Source organism: Salmo trutta, chromosome 8, assembly GCF_901001165.1.
Source record: "Salmo trutta chromosome 8, fSalTru1.1, whole genome shotgun sequence".
NCBI classification, from domain to species: Eukaryota; Metazoa; Chordata; class Actinopteri; order Salmoniformes; family Salmonidae; genus Salmo; species Salmo trutta.
This window is the reverse complement of record NC_042964.1, coordinates 41,938,083-41,965,456: the sequence shown is the minus strand read 5'-3', so window position 1 is coordinate 41,965,456 and position 27,374 is coordinate 41,938,083. Positions and strand designations below refer to the sequence as shown.

General features: G+C 44.5%; 1 pseudogene; it reads right to left on the bottom strand.

Annotated features, from left to right (window-relative positions):
* Positions 1-1,391: 1,391 nt before the first annotated feature.
* Positions 1,392-27,374, bottom strand: part of LOC115197976 (acyl-CoA synthetase short-chain family member 3, mitochondrial-like) — a 46,457-nt pseudogene continuing 20,474 nt past the window's right edge.

Sequence of the window (27,374 nt, the reverse complement as noted above, 5' to 3'; positions counted from 1 at the left end):
GTCGGGCCGCTCTGGCGTCTCCGGGCAGTCGGGCAGCTCTGGCGTCTCCGGGCAGCTCTGGCGTCTCCGGGCAGTCGGGCAGCTCTGGCGTCTCCGGGCAGTCGGGCAGCTAGCTCTGGCGACTCCTGACTGGCAGGCAGCTCTGGCGACTCCTGACTGGCAGGCAGCTCTGGCGACTCCTGACTGGCAGGCAGCTCTGGCGACTCCTGACTGGCAGGCAGCTCTGGCGACTCCTGACTGGCAGGCAGCTCTGGCGACTCCTGACTGGCAGGCAGCTCTGGCGACTCCTGACTGGCAGGCAGCTCTGGCGACTCCTGACAGGCGAGGCTGGGCTGACACACTAGACGCCTGATGCGTGGGGCTGGTACTGGACGTGCCAGCCTGGAGACACGCACCTCCATGCTAGTGCGGGGAGCTGGCCTGGGGCTCCATTCTTGCCCCGCAAAACTGCCCTTGTGCCCCCCCCAAAAAATTATTGGGGCTGCCTCTCGAGTTTCCTAAACTCTTCCATCGCCCAGGAAACGCTCCTCCTTAACTCTGCCCATGTCCATCCTTCCTCCTCGTTCCTCTGCTGTTTGGTCCTGGTTTGGTGGGTAATTCTGTCACAGCTGTCTTCAGGAAAGGACCAAGATGCAGCAGAGTTAGTGTTAGTCATCTTGAATTTAATAGCAAGAACACTATAACAAAAACAAACTGAGAAAACTGACAGCCAACAGTCCTGTCAGGTGCAACCACACTAAACAAGAAACAATTACCCACAACCCCAAAGAAAAACACACACTCCTATATAGGACTCCCAATCAAAGGCAACTCAACACACCTGCCTTCAATTGGGAGTCCTAATCACCAACAACCATTCACACACACACAAAAACCCTGTCACATCCTGACCAAAACTAATCCAATTGCTCCCTCTGCTGGTCAGGATGTGACATTAATCACAGAGTAAATATACTGCACATTTTCACAAGATTGTTAACCACTGTTCAAGGTCTACAGTACATACCACCAAGATATTTCATGTCATTTCTTGTCCTGGCTATTCAATGTCACCCCACACAGAGGTAGTGACACCCATCTCTCAGAATGACTGTTCCCTTTGGGTAATGTTAGACAGTGCAACTGTTAAGTCTACAATTGGGAGTGTCTTCAGTGGAATAGTGAAGATACACAGTGACCGGTTTTCAAACCTGCTTGTGCTACAGTCAACTCCTGTTGTGCCATGTTCGTTGTCACGCCAACGAAAGTCAGAGGAGTTGGCTAAAGTACATACAGCTTGTGCGACCTGCCTGTTTTCTGTCTAGTCAGAAGAACAGCTTTAGTCCACCCTTCATGGTAGACTCTGCAATGTCTGCAGCCCAGTTGGAGGGTTAGAGCAGGAGGTTAGAGAGTCACTGTCCAGCGGGTCTCAGCTCCTGTTTTGCCATCTTCTCAATATACTTGTTTAAATCTGGGTCCTCAATGGTAGGGGATATCTGTGGAGATAGACACAGTCTTCCATACTACTAGTAGTAGCAATATTCTTTCCATTTCTGTTTAAATCTTATTACATCGTAAGTGAATTTCATCTTTCATATAATCCTCAAACTTTTATTCAATTTGTAAGAATTAAATTGATTCAACACCGACTCGCCAGATAATTGGCAGCTGTACAGGAATAATAATCCAGTGCTATTATTGGTGAATAATTGCCCCTTTGTCTTCCAGAACCAAAAAAACTGTTTTATTTATTAATATGCAGCCATTCCTCAAAGTGTGCCTGAATGCCTCAGATTCTAATATGCTACAAAGAATTGTTGTTGACTTCAATCCAAGTACAGAATTGACAAGCACTGACATGGTGGGTAAATGTGTGGTGAGTTACCGTGTATGGCTTCCCGTTGACCAGGTTTGCCAGGGAGGAGTGAGGGATCTTCCCAGAACCGGTCTTGGGGAGACATCTGACAATCAGCAACTTCCTGAAAGCAGCCACTGGTCCGATGGTCTCTCTGACCAGGCTCACCATCTCCTTCACCACATCTCTCTGGCTCTTCTTTAGGTCTGAGACAGACACACATACAAAGATGTTTGACTTCCTATAACCCCACAGTCACAGGAATGTTGGATCCCCAAATTGCTGACCTTTATCCTGTATCTCTCTGGGTCACTGTGTCTCTTACCGTTTTTGAGAACACACAGAGCCAGGGGGACGTGACTCTTCAGGGAGTCCTCCAGACCCACCACAGCACAGTCCACCACCCGGGGTGCAGCAGGACAGACTGGAACACACATAGCCTCTTTTAGAATCCGAAAGTGAAATACTTACACACAGCATTCCCGAAAACAGTCCCATTACAAGTCAGAATGTTAAACAAACTTCATTTCAACTTATTTTACCTGTTGTCCGCCGGTTTTGTCCCTATGTCGGAGGTAATCTGATACAACATATTCACAGGGAACAGTGGAGGCTGCTGAGGGGAGTACGGCTCACAATAATGTCTGGAACGGAGCGAATGGAATGGCATCAAACACATGGAAACCATGTTTGTTGTATTTGATACCATTCCACGAATTCCGCTCCAGCCATTACCACGAGCCCATCCTCCGCACTTAAGGTGCCACCAACCTCCTGTGACAGGGAAGTGTTATCAACCCAACCTTCAATACAGTGGTCTGTATATCGGTTTGTACTTCTGGTTTTTATTTTCAATACTGATGCAATTCGCACGTGACAAACACTTGCACAATATGGCAGAGCCTAACAGAACCACAGACCAAACGGCAAACACTTTCAGCTGATTGTGAGGAAATGAGATTGAAAATACAAGCGACAGACCCTAAAGGCGCCGGGCAAACAACACTTTCCTGTGGATACCCTATCTCCACCACCAACAGGACCAACAGCATGTACAACCTGGAAAGTAACCGTAAATAGCATTTCATTCAACATTCTGGCTTGTAGAGACTATTGATTATTTTTTAGGGTGACTTTGGTCAGACTGAAAATCCATGGAGTAACCATGGCAACAGTCTGATGTTTAGGTATTGTAACACTCAGAAATGTTACAAAACATTTCTGGTCAGGTTACATGGAGAAACCTTTTTCCCTAATGACATTTCTACTCCAGTTATTAGCTATATGTCTCCACCGTGTGGCTGCCACAGACACCAAAACACAAGGGAATAACCTGTTAACAGGTAGATTCATATCCATGCAATCTGGACCTATTAGTCTCTCCGCTCAAACCTCTTCCAGTGCCCCTGCCGCCGGCATGTGGCCCGCCACGTTGATGACATCATCAGAGCGAGACATGATGTACAGGAAACCCTCCTCATCCACGTAGCCTGCGTCCATGGTGACATAGAAACCCTAAGGTAAAAGAGCAGGTAATGACTGACATTCAGATAAAATCACCACTCTAGTGTAGATCACTTTTGGGTGTTTTTGTTCTGTTATCTACACTGCACTCAAAACATTGGGAACACCTTCCTGATATTGAGTTGCCCTCAGAACAGCCTAAATTCATCGGGCCATGGATTCTACAAGGTATCGAAAGCATTCCACAGGGTTGCTGGCCCATGTTGACTCTAATGGTTGGATGTCCTTTGGGTAGTGGACCATCCAGCAGCGTTGCAGTTCTTGACACACTCAAACCGGCACCTACTACCATACCCCATTCAAAGGCACTTAAATTGTCTTGTCCATTCACCCTCTGAATGGTACACATACACAATCCATGTCTTAATTGTCTCAAGGCTTTAAAATTACTCTTTAACCTGTATCCTCCCCTTCATCTACACTGATTGAAGTGGCTTTTAAACAAGTGACATCAATCAGGGATCATAACTTTCACCTGGATTCACCTGGTCAGTCTGTGTCATGGAAAGAGCAGGTGTTCCTAATGTTTTGTGCACACAGTGTATAATCATACAGTACATTTGAACCACTAGATGGCAGCACAGGCCAGCAAAAAATTCACCCACATACCTGTCCCATGATTTACATGGTTATTAAAGTTTAAATCTAGAATCCAAAGTCATTATGCATATTGGTAAGTATGTGACAAATCCAAAGCAGTGAACACACACACACACACGCACACACACACACACACACACCTACCTACCTACCTACCTACCTACCTACCTACCAACCAACCAACCAACCAACCAACCACAGTAACGTGGTGAATTATTATCTGATGCTAAAACGTGAATAAGATCTAAGGTGAGATCACCGACAGGGAACGGTGAAGTAGAGCTCCTTGAAAAGCTCCTGGTTCTGCCACAGAGATAAGGCTGCTCCTGGTGGTAGTGGCAGCCTGGAGGAGAGGAGAGACAGAGGGTGTGTGTGAGTGAGAGAGACAGGTGTCTGACACACAACAGACAGCAGGAGTGAGTGAGGTGACATTGTGGGACAGCTGGATCCCCAGGCCAATCACGGTGAGGACTATTAGAGTGGCACAGAGGGAAGAATGAGCCATACTCTTCTCTTACCCATGATGCCAATAACCCCCCCCCCCCCCCCCCCGGCATCAAGATGTCTAAGGCACTGTTTTTCTATGGGGAGACAAGATACTCTAGGATATCTAAACCTGTATAATACATTGGGTTTAGCAAGTGTCTAAATTAGAAAGACAAGCCTGTCAGTCTATAAGGTTTATAAAAGAGCTGGGGGGCTGAGGTAGTGGATACTATTACACTACACCTTAGTGGGTTCAGACATGGAGCCCAGTGTCTGCTGGGTCTGACCTGACCCTCTGTGTCAACACACGCACGCACGCACGCACGCACGCACTCACACACACACACACACACACACACACACACACACACACACACACACACACACACACACACACACACACACACACACACACACACACACACACACAGGTATAGGGTGACTGAGTATCTGAGCCTTTGTTTACCCAGGGTCACTCTCGATCACCTCCAACTGTTCTTGAGGAGGGTCATCCAAGTTCAAGCCCTGTCTGCATCACACCCATTTACGAAGCAGCCTGTTTGTGTAGCGTAGTTGCATTAAGAACAAATAACCTTTGAACAAAATTGGAATAGATTTTTTTTTAAAGGCTGTACTGTTGGTGAGAGTATAGAAGCTTTCCCTGTCTCTTTGACTGCAGCCAGATCTAGGACACCCCTGGTATTGCTCTGAACAAACCAAGACCTAATAATGTTCCATGGTTCAACCACCTGCATTTATATCCTAATGAGGCTGTCACCTTTTTTTGAATGCTCTTCCACACACAGGCACAAAACAGCATCTGAAGCAACAAAACAAACCAAATTCAATTAGGGCACTAATGCTTTTTCTTAGCGCATGAGATCCTCGCCACCCAAAGGCAATAACAATGCCTAAGGTTAATTTACACAATGCACTATAAGAAAATACTTTTGATGCCTCCCATCTTGACTCTGGAAGAGAGATTCTCCATTATCAATTCACCTCAGAGCTAAAGGTGTTAGTTCTTAAACAGAGAAAAGGTTTGGTTATAAGAGTTGCGGCTATTTGTTCTCTGATGAAAAGCTCCACAGCAGCTTGGGCTGAATCCATTGTAATCCACCTTGTTGGTGCAGAAACAGTGGCAGCAATAACAATGAGGTGGCGAATGGAAGATGGGAGTGATTTCCAGGTAACAGGCTCACTGAGAAGAGCACAATGGGGAGGAAGGACTGAAGTGCCCTCGCCGTGACCTGGCTCACACAATCAGCTCCCAACACACACACTTCTCTCTCAGGTCCTGAGGGAGCTACTACAGTGGAGACCTATCTGTATGGAGACGGTGGTGCTGCATGTAGCCCTGGGTGATATAAAAAGAAATTGTATGATCGATTCAAAGTAAATTATTTCCATAAAACAATTTCACTCTCCTATTTGAACAGATATAAAACAGGACTTATTTTTACTGTGCTTAAGTTTCTAAAAGTGAGTGTGTGTGTGAGTCTATCTCCCTGTGTGTTTATCCCTGATACAGAGACAGAAAGGTTTGCTACTCCAGGTGACAGAGGCAGTATAACAGAATGACTTAGCTGTTCACAGAGGTGTGGCCATGACCATGCGGCTGGCTTACCTCACCACAATATTTCCCAGGGTCCTTGGCGTCACCTGCTGCATATCATCGTCGATCACTGTGACTAGAGAAGAGAGAGGTGCATAGAAATCTGATTTATAAGGCTTATATTTCAGCAGTGGGCAATGTGGGATGTCAAAATGTGGGTTGCTCTAAAGTTCAACCACTGTATTGACGGTGTGTGTTTTTTCTTTTCCCAAGCCAATATGCCTAGACTCCTCTCAAACGTGCCCCTATTAAAACAATTACAGTGTGGCATTAATACCTTTCTGTATTTGACAACTACATGTAACTGATTACAGTTGCAAAGCCTGAAAAGCAGTGTCTCTCTCTGCATACTGGTCAGGTAAATTGACTGAGACATTTCAGAACATTTGGGATAATTCCAGAGGCGTCATGCCCATAGGGGGCACGTGCCCCGTCATATTTGTCCTGTTTAAAAAAAATACAGATTTGTTGTTGTAAATGTGTTGTTGTTGTTGTTTCTCTGGAATACTACTAGCAACCTATAAAAGTTATGAAGTTGGCTTTAGCTAGCCCAGATAGGTTCTCCCAACCTCATAACTAGATACTAAGAAGCGATTTCAGGCTATCAGTCAAGTTAGAGTAGATAGTTCTACACTACATGACCAAGTATGTGGACATCTGCTCATCGAACATCTTATTCGAAAATGAATATGTTATAACAGCCTCCACAACATTAATATGCTATAACAGCCTCCACTCTTCTGGGAAGGCTTTCCACTAGATGTTGGAACATTGCTGTGGGGACTTGCTTCCATTCAGCCACAAGAGCATTAGTGAGGTTGGGCACTGATGTTTGGCAATTAGGCCTGGCTCGCAGACAGCGTTCCAATTAATCCCAAAGGTGTTTGATGGGGTTGAGGTCAGGGCTCTGTGCAGGCCAGTCAAGTTCTTCCACACCAATCTCAACAAACCATTTCTGTATGGACCTCGCTTTGTACACGGGGGCATTGTCATGCTGAAACAGGAAAGGGCCTTCCCCCAAACTATTGCCATAAAGTTGGAAGCACAGAATTGTCTAGAATGTCATTGTATGCTGTAGCATTAAGATTTCCCTTCACTGGAACTAAGGCGCCTAGCCCGAACCATGAAAAACAGCCCCAGACCATTATTCCTCCTCCACCAAACTTTACAGTTGGCACTTTGTATTCGGGCAGGTAGAGTTCTCCTGGCATCCGCCAAGCGTGATTCATCACTCCAGAAAACGCGTTTCAACTGCTCCAGAGTCCAATGGCGGCAAGCTTTACACCACTTCAGCCCGATGCTTGGCTGCTTGGTCATGGAAACCAATTTCATGAAGCTCCCAACAAACAGTTATTGTGCTGATGTTGCTTCCAGAGGCAGTTTGGAACTCGGTAGTGAATGTTGCAACCGAGGACCGACGATTTTTATGCGCTACGCGCCTCAGCACTCGGTGTTCCCGTTCTGTGAGCTTGTGTAGCCTACTACTTCGCGGCTGAGCCGTTGTTGCTCCTATACGTTTCCACTTCACAATAACAGAACTTACAGTTGACCAGGGCAGCTCTAGCAGGTCAGAAACTTGACGAACTGACTTGTTGGAAAGGTGTCATCCTATGACAGTGCCACGTTGAAAGTCACTGAACTCAGACCTCCCGAGTGGCGCAACGGTCTAAGGCACTGCATCGCACTGCATCGCAGACCCGGGTTCGATCCCAGGCTGTATCACAGCCGGCCGTGACCGGGAGTCCCATAGGGTGGCACACAATTGGCCCAGTGTCGTCCGGGTTAGGGAAGGGTTTGGCCGGGAGTCTTTACTTGGCTCATCGTACTCTAGCGGCTCCTTGTGGCTGGCCGGACGCCTGCAGGCTGACTTCGGTTGTCAGGTGAACAGTGTTTCCTCTGACACATTGGTGTGGCTGGCTTCCGGGTTAAGCGGAGCGCTGTTTGACGGGTCATGTTTCGGAGGACACATTACTCGACCTTAGCCTCTCCCGAGCCCGTTGGGGAGTTGCAGCGATGAAACTGGATCGCAATTGGATATCACGAAATTGGGGAGAAAAAAAAATGTCACAAAAATGTTCTACTGCCAATGTTTGTCTGTGGAGATTGCATGGCTGTGTGCTCGATATTGTTCACCTGGCAGCAACGAGTGTGGCTGAAATAGCCGAATCCACTAATTTGAAGGGGTGTCCACATACTTTTGTATATATAGTGTACCTTAGCTGGCATGCCTGCTGGCAAGGTTGGTAGACTTTCAATCTTTTACCCAGACTTTAGCAGAGAAGCATATTTAGTTTATTTTAAAAAATAACCACCAGTCAGGAGGATACAGACAGCTCAAGAGGTTTTTCTGCTTAGATATACAGAAATAATTTTTTTTTTTACATAACATTAAGCATAATGATTATGGCTCTAGATTGCAGGAAAAAGCTCTTTCAGGTGTTTGAAAAATTAAAATTCTACAACTTCTGGACGGGGGCCTAGCCCCCCTCAGGACCACCCCCCAACCATCCTCACGCACTTTGTGGCCCCGCCCCTGGATAGTTCTGCTTAATGACAGAGACAGGTTAGTGCTCACCATTGTATCCTGGAATGGGTTTGCCAGACTGACCAGCAGGGGGAGACAGGGAGTTTCCCAGACCAATACAGGAGGACGTGATGGCTGAGCCACTCTCTGATGAAAGGAGAGGGAGATTGAGGACAGAGGGCATACAGGGTGAGATCATTAAGACACTTTTACTGCCACAACTCATGCAACTTCCACACTATTCTCCTATCTCTGCAACACACATGCACTTTATAAACACACATTCACACGTGTGTACACACACACATAGAAACATACACACGCATGCACACATGCGTGCGCGTTGTCCGCAAAGATCAATGTAACATCACAATCTCAACTTTTTCCCACATAACCATAAAACATTTTACAGAATGTGCAAAAGACAACCAATTATTCATACCTTTATGTGGAATAAAAGTCAGTTTCATGAGTGTAATGCGTGTCATTAAAGCTGTGTTTGAGCCCTGTGTTCTTCCTGTGAGCACAGTTAACCTACATTACCAGAACTATGACAGCTCCTATGGGCTCTCTGACTCACACAATCAACCTCCAGTCTGCACAGCTGCTCCACTTTCCACTGAGATATCTCGGTCTATTCTGTCTCCCTGGTTCCAACCTAAATACAGCAGAACCATCAAAGAGGTGACACATCACACAGGGGAGGCTCTGATGGAGGATAGGAGAATATAACCAATTGTCACCACCGCAAATAGTTTTCTTGCTATATCCTCATCATTGTATCCTGTTGTCATGGAGATGTCTGAACGTGAGAGCACTCTAACCTACTTCACGTTCTTAGCTAGCTTTTTGGACTAAGTTTCTACCCATATCATAAGGCATTTGTTGCTTGGAGGGGGGGTTTTGACTGTGATGGAGACGTTGCGTAACATCCCAGATCAATGGAGGGAGAGAAATGAATCCTCCTCCTCTAGCCACCAGGGCAGTGCCCTCTGAACTGGAGATGCTCTGCATCTCTCAGGGCTCATTAATCATCAGCAGGTTAATCACTCCCTGTAGACTTCAAAGCCCTTCTACCTCCGGCCAACACTGAGGGATCAACACAGATGTCTCCCCCAATAGGAGACGCAGAAGGGTGACACGTCTGCCTATCAGCCGGTGGCCTCAGCCACCTCAGTGACCAATGACAACAAACCAGCCAATGTTCTGATTCCTCCTCAGGTGTGGAAGCAGGGAGATGATATGGTGTAGTATGCCCGCCGTATGTATACAGCTCTGTTTACACACGTTATATATATGTGGATAGATGTCAATAAACCTGTGCAGAGTAGCTGTGTGTGTCTGCTCAACCCACATATAGATCAGCGCAGAAACGGCAGATTCTAGCAACACATGTAGACCGTGACAGACCTCTCTAAATGGGAACATGTGAGGATTACACAATAAACCCACTGAGCTGTGGCAGCAGCGTTGTGTTTAAAATCACGCTGTTAGCAGCAGTCGTTGTAACTGTGGCGTAGATTTCAGACAGCAATTAAAGCCGGAACAGAGATGAGCAGAGACAACCAATATAATGGCCCAATATAGTTGCACTCGCCAATTAAACACTTAGAAGGAAAACGATGCCCAGGGCTTAACGGTCTGCTTACATAACCAGGTACATTTGGGCTGTTAGTGGATACTAGAGCACAGAGAATAAAACACCTTGGAACATCTCTGGGTTTTTTAAAGGCCACCTGCACCACTACCCAATTCCATGGGAAAAGTATTGATCTACAGTGCTTTATTAATTGATTGTTTAACCAATCTTTGATCTTTGATCTTTGTTTCAAATACTTTCAGTTTGTCCCGAGTTCTTCCTCATGTGTAAGGGGCAGCAGTAGCCTAGAGGTGAGAGAGGTGGACCAGCAGCCAGGAAGGCTTCTGGTCAAGCCCTGTGCCGGGCAACACAAAGATGGGAATGGAACTGAATTGGAAAGCTGCTGGACTCTGTCTGATCCCATGTAACATCGCCTGTCGTTGTGCCCTTGAGCAAAGCACTTAACCCCCAACAATTGCTCTCAATCGAGGGGTGCTGCACTGCTGCTAACCTTATGCCTCTCAACGTGTCTGTGTTAGAGGTCTTCATGGGTCCACCCCAACTTGAATACACCGGACCTGACCTAGGACCCGAGCGGTTTGGTCCGTTCAGATCTGGGTCCCCCTTTTTTTATGATCGGACCGTTCAGATCCGGGTCTGATTGTCCTCAGGTCTGAGTCCAACTTCTAGTCTGTGTGTATCTGGGAGTGTTGAGAAAGACAGAAGGCACATTTCCATTCTAACCAATGGCCAATAATTTAACATGCTGCATATTGCAATAGCCTTGAAATTCAGAGCTGTTTTTATTCCAGCGAGTGGAAGGAAGGCCTATTAATATGCCACTGCACTGCTTAGTTCTCCATACTTTGAGTGCTCATTCAAAACACTGAAGCAGGACGTTATCGTTATATTCCCAATGACAGGGAAAATTGCCTAGTTAAAACAAGCAGAGTCGACTGAGCAAGGCTCCGGATGTCCACCAGAGAGAGGGATACTGAGAGGAAATCAGTGTGAAAACAGGTTTAGACATGGACGAGGGATGAAAGATGTGTGGGTCTCGCTCGCTCTCTCTATCTCAGTGGTCAGATATCAGTACAAGCACATCAATCTTCTCCAGACAGACGGATCTGTTGGGTCTGGGGTGGTGAGAGGCTGTTTGAGAGTGATGAATTAAGGGACACTGTGAGAGGCCATGCAGTGGGTGGGAGACGAGGGGAGGGAGAGGAGAGGAGGGGAGGTAGCATTGTGCCCTTTCATAACAGGGTGCCGTCTAAAAGCCAAGAGCCATCACTGGTCTGTCTGTACAGACACAGAGCTACACAAATCCTTTATCTTTGTTCTGGGATCTCTGACATATAAACACTAATGAATCCTCTCCCAGAACCACCTTGACTTGCTCTTCTCTTTAATCTCACATTGACTTTTATACAACCACATACCACGCATGCACACAGAAGCACAAACGCACAAAAGCAAGCATACACGCACGCACACACACACACAATCTTGAGTCAGACAATTATCTGGCCATTCCTGTCCTTCATCTGACCCTTCTCAAATGTCAGGTGTCATATCTCAGGGGGCAGGCTGTGTGTGTGTGTGTGTGTGTGTGTGTGTGTGTGTGTGTGTGTGTGTGTGTGTGGAGAGAGCGGGGGGGTTTGGGTTGTCCTGGTGATGTGTGGTTGCTGGGGTAACTTTGGGTTGTCCTGGTGATGTGCAGTTGCTGGGGTAACTTTGGGTTGTCCTGGTGATGTGCGGTTGCTGGGGTAACTTTGGGTTGTCCTGGTGATGTGCGGTTGCTGGGGTAACTTTGGGTTGTCCTGGTGATGTGCGGTTGCTGGGGTAACTTTGGGTTGTCCTGGTGATGTGTGGTTGATGGGGACACTCTAAGTCAGAGGATGACCGTGATCAGACAGCAGGCCCAAGGTCAGCAGACCCCTACTGGGGCAGAGCTAAGAGAGAGAGAGGAGATGGCAAACATTCCTGCTGCACTGTCCTACCTCTCATCTCTCTACTGACCTTTCTGAACCAATAGACCAGTATAAAGAAAACCCTGGATTGAGTAGGTGTGTCCAAACGTTTGACTGGTACTGTATGTACACACATATATACTGTGTGTGTGTATATATATATACACACACATACATAGACTTACAGTTGAAGTCGGAAGTTTACATACACTTAGGTTGGAGTCATTAAAACTCGTTTTTCAACCACTCCACAAATGTATTGTGAACAAACTATAGTTTTGGCAAGTCGGTTAGGACATCTACTTTGTGCATGACACAAGTCATTTTTCCAACAATTGTTTAGAGACAGAATATTTCACTTCTAACTCACTGTGTCACAATTCCAGTGGGTCAGAAGTTTACATACACTAACTTGTCTGTGCCTTTAAACAGCTTGGACAATTCCAGAAAATGATGTCAAGGCTTTAGAAGCTTCTGATAGGCTAATTTACATAATTTGAGTCAATTGGAGGTGTACCTGTGGATGTATTTCAAGGCCTACCTTCAAACTCAGTGCCTCCTTGCTTGACATCATGGGGAAATCAAAAGAAATCAGCCAAGACCTCAGAAAAAAATTGTAGACCTCCACAAATCTGGTTCATCCTTGAGAGCAATTTCCAAACGTCTAACGGTACCACGTTCATCTGTGACAAACAATAGTACGCAAATATAAACACCATGGGACCACGCAGCCGTCATACCACTCAGGAAGGAGACGCGTTCTGTCTCCTAGAGATGAACGTACTTTGGTGCAAAAAGTGCAAATCAATCCCAGAACAACAGCAAAGGACCCTGCGAAGATTCTGTAGGAAACAGGAACAAAAGTATCTATAGCCACAGTAAAACGAGTCCTATATCAACATAACCTGAAAGGCCGCTCAGCAAGGAAGAAGCCACTGCTCTAAAACCACCATAAAAAAGCCAGACTACGGTTTGCAACTGCACATGGGGACAAAGATCGTACTTTTTGGACAAATGTCCTCTGGTCTGATGAAACAAAAAATAGAACTGTTTGGCCATAATGACCATCATTATGTTTGGAGGAAAAAGGGGGAGGCTTGCAAGCCGAAGAACACCATCCCAACCGTGAAGCACAGGGGTGGCAGCATCATGTTGTGGGGGTGCTTTGCTGCAGGACGGACTGATGCACTTCACAAAATAGATGGCATCATGAGGCAGGAAAATTATGTGGATATATTGAAGCAACATCTCAAGACATCAGTCAGGAAGTTAAAGCTTGGTCGCAAATGGGTCTTCAAAATGGTCAATGACTCCAAGCCTACTTCCAAAGTTGTGGCAAAATGTCTTAAGGACAACAAAGGTATTGGAGTGGCCATCACAAAGCCCTGACCTCAATCCTATAGAAAATGTGTGGGCAGAACTGAAAAAGCGTGTGCGAGCAAGGAGGCCTACAAACCTGATTCGGGTACACCAGCTCTGTCAGGAGGAATGGGACACAATTCACCCAACTTATTGTGGGAAGCTTGTGGAAGGCTACCCGAAACATTTGACCAGGGGCGGAAATACCGGGGGGGACGGGGGGGACACGACCCCCCCATCCTGGGAAAAATATGATTTGTCCCCCCCAATATAGTACTGAAACATAACTATGTAATTTAAATAATATTAATAATACGCAATGAAAGCAATTGTGCTGATTATAGACACTTAATAGCGCGTTTTTAAGTTTCAAAAGATTGCAACCCCCCCACCCTTTGCCTCACAATGGTTTGATCCACTGCCAGTTCCTTAGCTTGCTACGTAACTGACGTGAGGTTAATCCAGTCAATCGCGCACACACACTAGCTGAATATGCAGAGCTAGCGCACAAATATTAACTATTAAGCTAGCTAGTACCTATTCCATTTATGTGGCGTCGTCAAAGATGGAATCAGCATGCAGATGATGTAAATTAGTGCTTCAAAGTCCCTGTGATAAGGTTAGCGATAAACTGAAATCCAAACTGAACAGAACTACACTCTCTTCTACCATTGTCTTAAATATATTTAATGGTCTCGTTGCAAAAGCTAAATTGTCGCAAGTGAACTTTTATTTATTTATTTTATTTCACCTTTATTTAACCCGGGTAGCAAAGATTATAGCAAACACCACTGAAACTGAATTGGTGCTTGCTAGCTTTGCAAATTCAGCTATTGTTGGAAGCCAGCCAATATGAAACAAACTATTAAAATTACAAAAGGTTGCAGCATATGTTGTGTAAATGGTGAACTCATACAGCTGTCAACTCTTGTCATTTTAATCCGTTTCACATTTGCTAGCTACCTTTTAGATTTAAGCCCAAATAGAGTGATTGTAGATGATAGAAGCCCATCTCCTACTGTAAATAACCTTCACACTGTGTGTGTAGCCAGCCAGCCAGCCAGGTAGAAAAATGGCAGAAAAATAAAAGACGGACATCAGAGTATTTTTCAATACACCAAAACGCATAGTAAGAACCCTAGTAGCCTAATATCTCAAAGACTAGTTGATAAAATGTTCATAAGAAAGAAATGAAATTCTAATGGAAATGTTTCACAATGATGTCATTAGGCAGAGCAGGCAACAGATGGCACACAGACAGCAGAGTTGGGGACAGATATGCAGGGACAGACTGGCAGAGACAGGGAGTCTCAGGTAAGTTTGTTGAGTCTTTGTTTGGCAACATTATGAAAGGTTCTCAATTTTTTTGACTTGTAAAATAGGAACATAATTGGAAAATGCCATGGATACCCCCACTCTCAACTTAAACTGGTGACTGAACAAAGATTTGTTAAAGGCAATGGTATTGCTGTTGTGATTAGTTGTGTAGTTTTGGGTACTGGTAGTTAGGAGTACGGCAAACACCTTATTTCTTTGGTTCCTCAATATACATTTACCATATTACAATGTAGGCTATGTGTTACAGCACTACTTTTGGTGTCCCCCTCAGGAATTGCTCTTGAGAAAATTTCATGTAATTGTCCCCTCCAAAGTTGATATCAGATTTTCGCCAATGCATTTGACCCAAGTTAAACAATTTAAAGGCAATGTTACCAAATACTAACTGAGTGTATGTAAACTTCTGACCCACTGGGAATGTGATGAAAGAAATTAAAGCTGAAATAAATAATTCTCTCTACTATCATTCTGACATTTTCACATTCTTAAAATAAAGTAGTGATCCTAACTGACCTAAGACAGGGAATTGTTACTAGGATTAAATGTTTTGGATCAGAGTATATTATAAACCGGTTAGTTTGAGTATATTGTCTGGTATGATGCACAGTTACTTGTTTACTGCTCTAATTACATTGGAAAACAGTCTATTATAACAATAAGGTTGGGGCCTCCCGAGTGGTGTAGCGGTCTAAGGCATTGCATCACACAGTTCCTTAATGCTAGAGGCGTTACTACAGACCCGGGTTCATTCCCGGGCTGTGCCACAACTGGTTGAACGGTGTTTCCTCCGCCACATTGGTGTGGCTGGCTTCCGGGTCAATCTGGCGGTTGTTAAGGAGCGCGATTTGGCAGGTCATGTTTTGGAGGACGCATAACTCCACTTTCGCCTCTCCCGAGCCCGTTGGAGAGTTGCAGCGATGATACAAGATTGAAAATTGGGGAGAAAAAGGGGGTACATTTAAAAAAAATAACAATAAGGCACCTCAGTGGTTTGTGGGATATGACCAATATACCACGGCTAGGGCTGTATCCAGGCACCTAAGAACAGCCCTTAGTCGTGGTATATTGGTCATATACCACACCCCCTCAGGCCTTATTGCTTAAATGTAGAGTAACTTTCTCAGGCCCTGGCTTGACAGGTGAGTCCCAGACAGGATCCGAGGAAAGGTCCACGCCTTACCACTCTTACAGAACATTTGCATATCTGTTTTAGAGCTTCAATAAGAGCCCATCGAGTCCTGTCCAGACAGTCTGACAACCTCCCAGCCAGCAGTGAGCTGAGGTGCCAGACTGGGGCAGAGCTACAGCACTGCTGGTTAATAACCCTTCTGGTTGGAGCAGCTGTACCAGGGAGGGAGGGAGGGAGGGAGGGAGGGAGGGAGAAAACCTTCATGGAGGTCACAGCTGCTGCTCAGCTCTGGATCACACAGGCATGTGACAAACATGCACAAACTTATGTATGCGGATGAACAGGTAGAGGAGTAGAAAGAGAAATCACACCTGCTCTAATAGCATCTCAAATTCCTCTCCCTCAAACCCACAGTGGAATGTTCACGCATACACATTTTCTCATTACAAAATTACCTCTGTAATAAGAAACACCAGCTTTACGGGCCCATGGAGTTTAAACAAGGCAGAGCTAGATAACAGCCGACAGAAAACCACTCTGCTTGAGGAGCCACTGACACTAGCAGGTTCACACACACACACACACACACACACACACACACACACACACACACACACACACACACACACACACACACACACACACACACACACACACACACACACACACACACACACACAGTGTCTCGGAGGAGAGCCAGGCTGTAATTACGCTCGCGGCTTCACCCACCACGAGCCAGGAAACTCTTAATGAGCCAGTCTGTGGGACGGGAGCCATATGGTAATGAGTGACATGCTAGGTGTGACACGCCACGCAAATCCACAGGTGGGCACAGAAAACAAGGAAAGGTTGGCCAAAGGAAGGGCGTTCATCTGAAAATAGATTGTGTATGTAATGTGTATCTGGGTAGTAGGGTAAACAAAGGACACATTAGGTATTTTTATTTGGCTGCAATCCTTTGAATTATCTGGTAATGGGATGTAGTCTTATAGCTTTAGATAAGGGGACCAAGTACGTGTCCATTACACCATAGCTGTACGTTACCCTAGTAGCATAACCATAACATGGGAGGAGATACTGCCACTAACCTAGCCCCTGTTGGGAGGTGAAATGTGTTAACAAACTTCAAGTCCCATACCCATGCGGTTACTTGAGGTTGCATCCACTGAAAATGCAGTGAAGTCACATCGCCATCCATAGTGAGCGTTAAGCTGTGTAGTTAAGGTTTCCTCTTAACCTCCTGACTCTCTGGGGCGTAATCATGTTGGACTTTAGAGCCTCAAGTGCCAAGCACAAAGCTACTGGTTTTCATGTTGGTGAGGAGGCTGCTTAGAGGAGGCTGTGTGAACACAGGAGAATATAGAGCCACTTCACATGGTGGCATTGACCCACAGACAGGACTGGCTACTCTCTAGTGCAGAGCACAGGGCCAGGAGAATGAACTCTCTAACTCTACAGTCAGAATGAGATCGAGAAAGAAACACCGTAGTTGTAAAGGAAAGTCATTATTTCTAAACCTCATTTGCTGCAAAACGTAGGATCCTGTTTCTAATTGCACTTTAATTTACAACCTCACAAAGGTTTATTTAATTGCAATTCATTATGCACCCATTTGTGTAATATCACAGTCTAGCACTTAATTGTTCAGCTTCTATTCGTCATCTCTGTGTGATGATTATCAAATGTCAGAGAATAGACGTCTCGTGTACTGCTCCAAGACGTGTTTCACTACCATGTTACAATGAACCTTCGTACTGAGAGTGTTTTAGTGGAAAGAGCCTTTAGCGTGTCATGTCCCTGGGCTGAAGCTTGGGCTACAGGGGCTGGACAGAAGGGGGACAGAGACCCAGCCGCCTGCCCTCCCTGCATCTCTAATCGCTGCTTCCCATCAGCCACTTCACCCTGGTGAGCCAGACCCTGCCAACTGGAAATATTCGGGTTGCCTGGCAACACCGATGACATCAGCAACCTTCATCATCAGCCGTCCCTCCAACCCCAGGCACTTGGGGTCTTAAAATAGCGACACAGATTATTATCAGGCTTCAAAATAGCAGCCATTTTCTCTGTTTTCTTCCTGGATACACAGGGGAAAATGAGCCAGTATTCAGACAGATTTGGATAAAGGGGTGGGGGTCAGAGACTGCTGTGGATGACTAACTGAAGTTACGTTTTTTTCCAACTGCTTACACACAAAATCTTTTCATGTCACACGATTTTTGAAACCTCTCACTCAAAGTGCAAAACTACACACCAAATATCCAAAACCATAAGCTATTTCTCAGCCTTTGACTCAGTTGTCAATTGCATAAAACACTTTTTTCAAAACACTACACACAATTCTCTACCTAAAACACAAAAATCTAACAGGAAGTGACTTGCTTTCCTTTTCCAAACACAACCAATCAAAATGCTACACTTATTCACCAGGTCACACACACAATAGGACAGAGGGCAATTACCAATGTCCCTGGACAGCGTGGGGGTAATATAACTATGTGTGCTGCCATCACTCAAAACGGGGTCCTCCATCACAATGCCACACTGGGTCCGTACAACACTGGCCATATGCTTACTTTTCTGGATGCAATTTACACAATGCTTGTCCCTGATCCAGATCAGGAGCCTGCTAGATTTGTGGTTTTATGGGACAATGTTAGTTTTCACCGGGCTGTTCTGGTCCAAAACTGGTTTGCCACCCATCCACAATTTGTAGTTTTGTACCTACCCCCATATTCACCTTTTCTAAATCCCATAGAGGAATTCTTCTTAGCCTGGCGCTGGAAAGTGTATGATCGCCAACCCTATGCCCGCATGCCGCTTCTCCAGGCAATGGAGGACGCATGTGGGGACATAGAGGTTGCCTCTGTCCAAGGTTGGATACGCCATGCTAGGAGATACTTCCCTCGATGTTTGGCAAGAGAAAACGTATCTTGTGATGTGGACGAAGTATTGTGGTCAGACCCAGCCCGGAGAAGAGATGAAGCGTAGCTTAGCGCTGGTGACTGCCCCCAACCCCTACCAATTCCTGGACTGCCCCCCCCCCCCCCGGGACCCCACACACACAATTGTGTTCTTTACTGTATTCTAAAGAATATACTTTTGGTTTACATATGTTTATGGTTTTGTTGTATGCTACTGTATAGAACGGTAATGTTTGGCCTAATAAATATTTTCTGTTTCTACATTGCATTGGTGTTTACAATGTACTTGTTACCCCTCTCAGCAGATTACTTTCACTGTAGAACATTGTATTGAAATGTAGATATAAGCCTATGAAAGACCAAAGAGCTTTAGATTTAGAACAACAGTTTACATGGTAAATCCAAAAATGTACTATTATGAAAGCAGTGTTTGCCATTTGATGCAAATGCTTCATTCTGACATGTGTTTATGGCATTTTGAATGCAGTGTTACATTTTGAAGGAGATGTGAGGCATTTTGCATTTTCTGTGCGCAGTTTTGGGAATTGTGTGTAGAGTTTTGAGAAAAAAGGAGACAGTTTTGAAAACGTGTGTAAGCGGTTGGAAAAAAACTGTAATAGATGTGACTGTCTGTGGTGTAACAGAAATGGAGACAGAGTGGATACTCTTGATAGGGGAGATAGAGAGGGGAGAGTGAAAGAGAGCGAGAGAGACAGAGAGAGAGAGAGAATGATTGACACACACAATGTATCAGCGAATCAGCTGAGAGTGTGTGTCTGAGTGTACATGAAAGTAAGGAGCGCACAAATCACTTCTACTTTCTATCAGTAAAGTCATCTTACCCACTGGCCCTGCAAAATGACATCTGATTTGGAGAAAGAAAACAAAGAAAAAACGAATTCAAATTCAAAGCCAAATTGGTCAATCAGTCAAACTCTGCTTGTAAGCTTGTTTACATCATTGAAATATGCTGTTCATATGAGATCCCTGACAAGTTAAACACATTTAGCTGAGACTAATCAGAGGCATCATTTAGTAGAAGAGTTTGAAGCGAGCTGTTGATGTGCCGTGCCATTTTCATCAAACACAATTAAGAAGAACATATTTCTCACACGTATTATCGCTGTTCAGTAGACGCAACACTCCTGCAGTGACAGACGAGAAAGAATGCTGCTCAAAATACCTGCCCCTTTGTAAAAACTCATTTACAGTTCTTTGAAGGCTGAAGGAGGAAAGGAACACTTATATCCACGACTGTACTGAAGCCTCTCTACTCATATCTACTCTGTCTGCCAGTTCATATCAAACAGCACGGCCTCCTACAGTAGTTCTACTGTTAGTTCCTACTGTTTGAAACCCAGGGCCCACAGTACATGTGAGGAGTTCCCTGGGTGGTCAAGATGAGGCCGAGACACTGCTCCTGGCTCTCTGTGATGATACAGTTTGCCACACAGCAGTGGTACATAACTATACTAGGTTTGCTCCAGGGTAGAGAAAAGCCCACGAAATGGCCAGGGACTGCTGCTTTCAAGCTGTGATACATTTCATTTTCTCAGATGGAAGGCAGCCAGCCTTTACAGAGCATGAATACTTTGAATGCTATTTCACTCTGATTCTAGATCAGTGATCTGGCAGACAGCCTCTTCCATTCAGATCATCTTCCACCACCTTAATACTGACTCTAGATCAGTGGTCCGAAAGTGGTCAGACCACAGAATTATATCTTAATTTAATAGGATCTCTATGGGACAGACAGCCTCTCTTTGCGGTGTCTTCCAATTCAGATTACCACACGTCACCCACCCGCCTTTAAAATCTCTATCTCTCCGAGCCTCCATTCCTGCTGATTTTCATGCCATCGATTTCAGCTTTCCTTTGCTGAATATTACATTGGAAAGAGATTACAGGGCATGTTGTGGAATGATTTGTGAAAATCCAAGAGTAATTGATTTTGTTCAATTTGTATCCATTTTGCAGGGAGCTAGTAGATCAGCCTGGGGAGGCTCAGCAGTAAAGCCCCTGGATGGAGACTGCATTTGAAAGGCAAATCTTTACAGGCATCTTACATTCTTTAAAAATAAGTGGAAGTGTGTGATGGATTATTCAACAAACAACTGTCCATGGAATGCATTCCAAAGGAGTTGTACTTTGATTTCAGAGAATGTCTTAAACTTAGATTTGTGAGAACCCACCAAAACATTTCAAAGTAACATGTTTGGAATAATAATGTTTGGAATAATACCAATAACTGTGTTGTTTCTTAATTAATGTGTTTTTTCAGTGATCTTGGGATTACTGCAACAACATTATGCATTAAATGTATAATCCTCTCCAGAACCCTAGGCTGCAAGCCAATGTCAACCTGCACCACAGTTAGGATTTTGCCATCACTGCAGTTCGCCTTCCTCTTCTCATGAGAAGACAAGACTGGGGCTGATAAATGGGTTTGATGGATCACCTGTCACAGAGAGGTTGAAGCACAGTGTGCTGAAATCCTTAGATGACGTGTGACTTAATCCAGTACAGGAGGGAGAAATCAGAAACTTACTGCACAGCCTGTCAGGTTCTTCCACAGGACTTAATTATGCATGCCTTCTCCCATAGTCAAAATCAAATTACTGCAGAGGTTTTATTTTCCAGCTGTCAATATAAAGGGAAATGTTTTAGCCCAAAGTTTGGGACCCATTTCTAAACCTCTGGCAGAAACTCCGATGCTCTAGAAGGCTTGTGTGACAGTGGAGAACAGAACATGCCTGCAGCTTCCTCATCTCTCACAATAGCACAGACTGTTCGCATTCATTATGGTCCCTTTAACATATTGAGTCTGTCTGAGTTCTGTCTATTCTGTCTCACACACACTCACAGACAGACAGACAGACAGACAGACAGACAGACAGACAGACAGACAGACAGACAGACAGACAGACAGACAGACAAAGCCCAGGGTGAGAGAGAACTTTTGGTTATTGTCAGAGACAGACTCCTCTACTCTCCAGCGAACAGGTTGAGAACTGTAAGCCTTTATTCCCAGTAATGGCTTTGAGGTTAGTGCTGCCACCAATCACACAGCCTGCAGTGGATGAAGCTCCCTGGTCTGGAAGGTGCCAGGGTTATTGTTCCAACTCAATCTATCAGCAGTCTGAGGTTTGACTGAACTTCAGCAAACCATAGGCGGATAGTGTGAAGGAATCCTATCATATCTCTCAGGGCTAGGACTGACAGAGAGAGCACCAAGGATATGCTCTGAGAATCAGCCTGTTGTCTCTGATAAACCTCGCATCAACACCACAACCATGGAGAAGAACCACCTCCTAGGAGAGTTAAAGAGCCGGGAAAGGAACTGGGCGTGGACACACACACACACACACACACACACACACACACACACACACACACACACACACACACACACACACACACACACAAAGAGAATGGATGAGCTAGACACAAAGGACAAGCTGGGGAAGGAAGGAGTATTTTGAAGACATTCAGACTGATAGATGCCTCATAAACCCATCCTCTGAGCAATGTGCTGGACAGGCTCTGAGACTCTCCTGAAAACTGGAAGAGTAGAAGAGGAGACAGTACGGAGACAGCCAGTGGCTTTACACTCATCTGAACTGTGTGTGTGACGTGTGTGCATATGTGTTTGCATTCGTGTGTGTGTATATGTGTGCCTGTGTGGCATCTGGCCATTCAGATCACACTGTACCAACCAATAGGAGGCAGTCTTTGATCTATCTGCTCACTGTGGAAACTATGTGTGTGTCAGGGCCACATGCTGGGATGTCAATCACTCATCCCCCCTCATCTCCTATTGGCCCCTCAGAGCAGATTTACACCCTTGCCAAAAAGCCTTGCGTAATAATGCCTGTGTGGCGTGCCTGCTAAAACAGCACTCATGACTGATCAGTGAAATATGAGGAGAGTGGCGCCAAAGAGAGGGGTCAATTCCATTTCAACTCTGTTAGCACTAGTGGAATTAACTGAGGTTCAATTGATCAATGTGACATTTCCTCTGTTTTTCCAATTCACCAGCTGCATTTAAATTCTTCGGAAATCGATTGGAATTAAAATGGAATTGACCTTAACTCTGGGGAAAAGCACAATCGATTTCAGGCAAAACAATGCACTCCTACAGGTTTCCATGTACACTGACTATATAAAACATTAAGAACAACTGCTCTTTCCATGACAGACTGACCAGGTGAATCCATGTGAAAGCTATAATCCCTTATTGATGTCACTTGTTAAATACACTTCAATCAGTGTATATGAAGGGGAGGAGACAGGTTAAAGAAGGATTTTCAACCCTTGAGACAATTGAGACATGGATTGTGTATGTATGCCATTCAGAGTGTGAATGGGCAAGACAAAAGATTTAAGTGCCTTTGAACGGGGTATGGTAGTAGGTGCCAGGTGCACCCGTTTGTGTCAAGAACTGCAACGTTGCTGTTTCTTTCCAGGCTCATCAGTTTCCCGTGTGTATCTAAAATGGTCCATTACTCAAAGGACATCCAGCCAACTTGACACAACTGTGGGAAGCATTGGAGTCAACATCGGCCAGCATACCTGTGGAACGCTTTCGACACCTTGTAGAGTCCATGTCCCGAATTATTAAGGCTGTTCTGAGGGCAAAAGTAGGTGCAAATAGGGCTGTTATGGTGACCGTATTACCGCCACACCGGAGTTCACGAATCATGACAGCAGTCAAATTCCATGTGACCGTTTAGTCATGGTAATTAGGCTTCTCCAAGCTCTGATGCTGCTGATGGTCATTAGTAGCCTACCAAACTTGCTGACTGCCTGGTACTAGGCACTCTATTGTCCCTCAAATCACTCCATCATCAATGCAAATGTGATCGAAAATCATGAGAGCCCATGAGCTCATGTTGTCAATATTTATATAGGCTATGCAATTGCATGAGAAAACAGTTTTTTTTTTATTTCACCAAGATAAAGTAAAGCAGTGCGACAAAAACAACAACACAGAGTTACACATGGGATAAACAAACGTACAGTCAATAACACAATAGAAAAATATATATACAGTGAAGTGATGGCTTCTATTAAAAAGAGGAGGATCCCATCAGCTTTCTATAGGCTAGGCCTACTATATTTATTTCTCAACTTTCCTAAAATTATGCACTCTTTACAACAGGAGTATAGCCTACCTGACTGGCATGAAAATGAACCACAGGAAAAGCGTCCTCCATTTGCTATTTAAGTGCATAGATGACATCGATTTTTTCCCGCTGCCCCTGTTTCGAGACAGGTGCATGATAATGGTCCACTCCAAATCAAAACAAATTTCACACATATGTTATTTAGTATATGTAAAGTGTGAATTAATAATATATTATCACTTGTGAATGATGCCCAGTGTAAGGCAAGAAACAGCATATGCTTTTTTGTGCAACTTTTTCAAATCATAGTTCCACACCTCATGTAGCCTAGCCCATAGGCCTATATGTTTTGATAAGGATTGTATCACAATTAAAGTGGCCAAATAACTTCTTAAAGTGAAGCATGTTAATCTGCTTCACGACAGATGCAGGGCTTAACTGGCATACATACGCAGCACGTGAGTTTCAAGTTTGCGGAATAACATTTTCACTATAAAAATGCACCTTTATAATAAAAGCATTACATGCATAAACGCATTTGTGGTCACTTTTGAGAATGTTTCATTAGCGGGAAAATACCATTCGCGCTTATAGCTTACTGCGCTTATAGCTTACTCATAATGTGAAGAAATAGCCTAATAGTTTATCAACATTTTAAGCTGTTGTGTCAGGCTCATTGCTTAAAACTGTTTTTTTATGCTAGTGGTTGTATTAATTTGACATCTATCGCATCTGTCCCTGTAAAATCATCATTAGTCGCATCATGCAGCCTTAGAATGTATTAAAAATCAGAACCTATAGCACAACATTTGTATCACAACTTAAGTTACATAAATACATAGAAACAGTTACTCCTATATGTTATTTTTGTTAACCGCTCAACACAGAATAGCCGCATGTGTGCACTCCCTCAAATCATTCGGAGAAAATATCCTTTCTATTTTATTCAGCTTTGTATTCTTCATACTATAAAATAATATGAAATAATGCCACGGAATTCCAAGCAAATCTTGTCTGCTAAATGAACTATTGTAGCCCACAGCCATATGGCATAGCCAGATCAGGACCTAGCGTAAGGACAACTCAGAATATGATATTCTGTTCTTCTGAAATAGACTACATTTTCTTCATATCATGCTTCTTTAGACCTGTCTAAAATAAATCATGGATTTATTGAAGGTGTAGGCTATATTAAATGGATTTGTTGTACTTTTTAAAATGTAGATGTTCCAAAGGTCTGCATCAGTGGCTTGTAGGCTATGCGTGGAAGCCAGGAGATGCTAAATGTGTTTATGTCACACCCTGATCTGTTTCACCTGTCTTTGTGATTGTCTCCACCCCCCTCCAGGTGTGTGTCACCCTTCTTCCCCATTATCCCAAGTGTACTTTTACCTGTGTTCTCCGTTTGTCTGTTGCCAGTTCATTTTGTTTCATCAAGCCTACCAGCGTTTTTTCCCCGTACTCCTGTCTGTCTCTAGTTCCTGTTTTCTAGCTTTCCCGGTTTTTGATCATTCTGCCTGCCTTGACCCTGCCTGTCGTTCTGTACCTTGTTATACCACCCTGGATTACTGTCGAAACTGTCTGCGTCTTGGTCTTCTCCTGAGCCTTGATCATTTATGTTCATTAATGGTCGATTACCGTGAAACCAGCAGTTATTTGCTTGACAATCACCGGTTGACAAAATGTCATGACCGCCACAGCTTAGGTGCAACTCAATGTTAGGAAGGTGTTCCTAATGTTTGGTATACTCAGTGTATATATATATAGGCTTTTGAGAAAACCAAAGCAACCTAATGGTCATCTGAAAAGATGAAGGAAGGCTCATACTGTATATTGTAGCAACTGGAGCTGTTGCACTGTGGCACATTGGATCATGATAACTAACAGTGGATGACTCAGTAAAACACCAAAAGCCTCGTTTTGCGTGGTAACTCCTGTGGGTTACTGCTGCTGAGTTAACAACACCCACTTCCAGGGAGGTCTAAGAGAGAAAGAGCCATCTCCCCAAACAGGCTCATCTGGGCTGAGATCCAAGACAGTGTCAGGTGGATTCTCTCTCACTCTCACCCGTACATTCTCAAGGTCCATGTCTATTTTTTTATTCCATATTTAACACAGAGATGTCTGCTCTTCCCCGATCGATTCTCTGTCAGGCACGCAGAATAATAAATAAGAAAAACGTACAAGGAATCCAATGCCTATCTCGTGCCGCCTTCTCTACCACATTTATCACTGTTTCGTGGGACTGTGGCTAAGGGAGAGAGGGACATTCGTATGATGGCTCGCTGCCTGGAACATAGGCTGGAATCACCCACCAAGTGGCTAATAGGGTCTTAGTGAATCTAAAGTCATTAGAATGTGACAGGGGAAACAGGATAAAACAACGCAGTATAGCCCTGCACTCAAGACCCCAATTACACATCCCATCACTAATAAAGACAACAGTGATGATGGATGATAGGTCAATTGGAAGGTATTATATTCAAAATGAATCACACACTTTCACCAACAAGAAGAACTTCCCCTCCTTATCCATTGTAAAGCTACTAGACCACAGCACATGGTCTATGAACGATGAACTGTGAATTGCTCTGAAAGGACGAGTATTAATGAGGTTAGATTGAGAAGCTGATTAAGTTAATTGGGTGGCTGTGGGAGCGTAGTGAAAGCCTTAGGGCACTCTAGGACCATTGCAGAGCAGTCCCAAATCCTTGTGGGCTAATTCCTCTTCTGAGCATGGCACTCAGTGAAAGAAATGGCCTTTCCTCTGGTGCTCCGTATACAGTATAAGTGCGAAGGATGAATTAAATCGGGAGCATAGTCCATGCACTTAATGCCTGCAGGGGGCTTTCAAGGAAGAGTTATGCTGTGGAGACATAGCTATTTGTTACGCCTTCTCAAGGCCAAATTAATGTCAATGGGCTGATAAAATACTACCAAGACTGCAATAACAATTCACTCACATTGACAATTCCCCTAAGATAGACTAAAACTATAATAGATACACACTTTCAAAAGGTGCTCAGAGAATAGAGTCCTGCATTTATAATTTGTTACGACTATTCTTTAATTCTGAGCCTTTAAATGAGATATAGGGGATATGTTGGGTCAGATGTAATACCACAGCCGGTATCAAGAAATCGAACCATCGTCCTAGTGTAACATGTAGTGTCCATTATGATGTTCCAGTAGCGAATTAAAGTTTTACCAGTCTGCCACCAGTGGTCCAGTACAGGCACTCCAAAGCTCCTTTTGGCCCAGTTCAGAGTCTCCACGTCACGGCGCTCTCCAGCTAAGAAAAGGCTCTTCAATCTGGAGGAGCAGAGAGAACAGCCAAGCTCTATAGGCCAGGACAGTGTAATAGAGTAG